The 3,553-nt window shown below is 34.1% G+C and overlaps 1 long non-coding RNA gene across 1 annotated transcript; it reads right to left on the reverse strand.

Annotated features, from left to right (window-relative positions):
• Positions 1-2,503: 2,503 nt before the first annotated feature.
• LOC134274247 (uncharacterized) lies at positions 2,504-3,260 on the reverse strand. Its single transcript, XR_009993581.1, has 2 exons — positions 3,053-3,260; positions 2,504-2,916 (listed from the first exon to the last, which is right to left on the reverse strand). It is a non-coding gene; the product is annotated as an uncharacterized LOC134274247 (long non-coding RNA).
• Between the last annotated feature and the right edge of the window lie 293 nt (positions 3,261-3,553).

The following is a 3,553-nucleotide window of genomic DNA, read 5'->3' on the forward strand; positions in this document are numbered from 1 at the left end:
TTATAACCTAATTGCATATTCCAGGGGGGTGGGATCCGGAACCCCCCTCTAGATCCGCGCATGTAATATTATCGATTTTGGAAATAATCTGTAAAATAACGACGTAGTGCTGATCTCAGAATAGCTTATATACATTATATGGTCGACTTGATGTATCGTCCGATCTGGGAAAAAATTATGCTCAAATCCAATAATTTTTAACTATTTATAATTCTGTAAATGGTTGGTAATGCGTAACAATGCCTTCAATATTAGGATCTACTTTATATGAAAGAAAACACAGTTGCAACAGCTTAATTTGATTTCAAGTCTATATGTGTAAATTAATATAAGAGAACAACAAGAAACAGAAGCAAGCATCAAAATCGGCCGAAAACCAATTTAACAGGTCCTTTCAATGAAGCAATTAGAAACTGGAATGCTAGATCTTCATGTTATAAAAATATCGTATATTTATCTGTTAATTGATATAGTCCTGTGACAATGAACATTTGCATGCGACATTACAGGATATTCTTCAATACATAATACAATTATGTACATTACTACATATGTAAGCAAACTACCCATAGTCCCCTGCGTCTCCATACAGAGTTTGGTACAAACGAATTAGATCTGGCGAAAGTTAGATGTTTTTAAAGTAGTTTAAACATTTAAAGATTAAAACATAAGTTTAAACTTATCTTAGCCACAGAGATATAATTATAGTTTTACTTTAACAAAAACGCAACAAATATGTGGGGCTCTTTGCTCACTCTCAGAGGATGTTAACCACCACCCCAACTCCCTTTAGATCCGCCACTACATTTCTCCTCTTTTGTGCGAGATGTGGCGGGAAAAGACTTGGCATACTGTATTACTGTAGAACACGCTTTATCCTTGTCTGTTGGAGCAAAATCTCGTAATATTTTGTCTGATAATAAAATTGTCATTTAATCATTTGGAAAACTTCTTTCGGAAATGTATATATATACACGGCATTTTAAGATATATTCAACGAATTCTGTTTAAATAGAGAAAGTAAAATTGGTTATACTATAAGTACATACTTGTATCCTGTATCACGCAGACTTTGCTTTAGACCATGCCCAACACGTGTGCCTTTGTCTCCGCACCTTATAGTTATGTCAGAGTTTGTCAATCAGGATCGGATGAAACATTTACCCCTTATTTGCAAAATTTTAATTTTATGATTGTTGTGCATATCTTGTTAAACATTTAAACATCCCGTTTTTAATATTCTATTAATATATGAATGTTACAATTTTTTTTATCAGAAAACGCGCGACGACTTTAAATTTTCATATCAAATAACCGACCGCCTCCTGATGGCCGGTAAATAATTAATTAATTAATTTAAAAGAGGAAACTAGCTTGTGGTCTATAGCTAATTGTTTCGTTATTTTCAAATTTTGTTTTGTCAATCTCTATAAAAAAAATAATATAACAAAAGCAGCCCTTTCCTTCCGTCAATCCATAGATATATCGACTTCACAGAAATCTTATCGTTAAAAAAGACCTACCACACCTATACATAAACTCTAGAGTTTATGTATACTCGATTCTCATTGTATCGCGGGTTCCATTGTATCGCGGTATATTCCCAAAAATCAGATACATAGCTCATATCATTGTTGTGAATAAAACTATCTGTCTGTCGTCTAAATCACAGGTGCTTGAGGATAGGACCCCCCTCCCCTTCGATATAGACCCCTGGGCTTTTTCAATTTTTTTCTCATAAAAAATCTTTCATTGCCATATTTGTGATAAGATCTATCCCAGCAAATCGAAAAATTACCTAAAACAAATGTTCTATGAGATCTACCCTACATTCTCTATATAAAAATCAACAAGGTTGCCAGCTCCGTAAAAAGCTTATTGAACGGAAGTAATGTGGAGAGGACTAATTCCCGATGTTCCCCATATACCCAAATATGCGTGTAAAATATCAACAATAGAAATATTCTTGTTTTTTTTGTACGAATTCTTCATCAAAATTTTATTTTCAAACGTTTATCCCAGATAGCATGAGGACATTGGCCCAACATGGGCTAACAATGTTGGTTATGTTGGGCCAATGTTGGCAATTTACGTTGGCCCAATGTCCTACTGCTCATTGGCGCGCCGTTGGCCCAACATGTTGGGCCTATGTTGGTACAATACTGTTTGTTTATTTGTCAACGTTGGTACAACGTTATTCCAACATACCAACGCCAACGCAATATTTTGTAACGTTGGCCCATCGTTGGACCTCAGTTCAAAATATAATCATAACGTTGGTCCGACGTTGGTCCAACGCTTTTGTTGAAATGCCAACGTTGGTACAACGCTATTCCAACGTACCAATGCTAAGTAACCAAATATTTTGTAACGTTGGCCCTACACTGGACCTCAGTTCAAAATATAGTTATAACGTTCAGCGTTGATTCAACGTTGATACAAAACTGTTTCTTGAATATCATTGGCACAATTATTCCTCAATACAAATGTGTTACAAAATTAATTAAATTCTGTAATTTTTATTTCCCAGATTATATGACACAATTAATTTCACCATGTTTGGTCAAATACTTTTTTCCTCCTAAAATGTATCACAATGTATTCTTTGCCACTTTCACTTTCATTAAAGTATTCCATGGAATGTAACTAAAAGAGGGAAGAGGTAGAAAGTTCAAGGTTTCTCAAGTACATTCCACATCACTATGTCCACTACTAAATATCGCTTTGATATAAGAGTCTTCAAGTTCTAATTGTACAGTTTTGAAAGGTCATATTTGAATCATTTATCACTTTTTCTGTTGTTTTTTGTTCTTAGAATCCATGTTTTCCCACACATATAAATCAGTCCCTTCCATATACAGAAAATGTCACATCAATAGTCTCAGAGTGAAGAGGGTTTTTCCATCCCGGCATTTCCTGTAAACGTTAAGATTGTCATCAATTAAAATAGTATTTTCAAATGTTCATCAGCATCACACATATTTTTAAAGCAATCCTTAAGACTGAATTTCACATTGTTAATTATTAATATAAATACAAAATAGTTACTTACATCTCACTGGTTAACATTCTTGCGTTCACTTACAGATCCGGACATATCTGTTTTGTTCAAGCCCGCCAATTCCTATAAAAATTAAGATCGTCATCAATTAAAATTGTTTAATCAGCTACCCGGTACCAATAATTTGAAAGCCTACATGCAGGCTATTACAATGTTGTGCATTTCACATTATTAATTATTTCAATAACAAAAACAAAAGCTATACTTAAATTGAAAGGATTAAAATTCTTGCGTTCACTTAAACAGACACACACGCTTTGCATTGTTCAAGGGCGCGGTTTAAAAAAAACTGATTAAGATGACGGTTTCCTTGGAGACCTATGAGTCACCTGCCGAGCCAGTGAATTTCACCAGTGGTCTATTTATTTTGGAGCCCAAAACATGCAAAGCACAGCACTTTAAATTTGATTCAATGATGCTAAATATAGAATCTACCAAGATACAAAATTACTATATGTAATTCACAGACTTAAAAGGATTGACTCATATTTT

The sequence above is a fragment of the Saccostrea cucullata genome, unplaced genomic scaffold, assembly GCF_032062105.1.
Source record: "Saccostrea cucullata isolate Sc308-1 unplaced genomic scaffold, CSIRO_AGI_Scuc_v1 ctg14530, whole genome shotgun sequence".
NCBI lineage: Eukaryota > Metazoa > Mollusca > Bivalvia > Ostreida > Ostreidae > Saccostrea > Saccostrea cuccullata.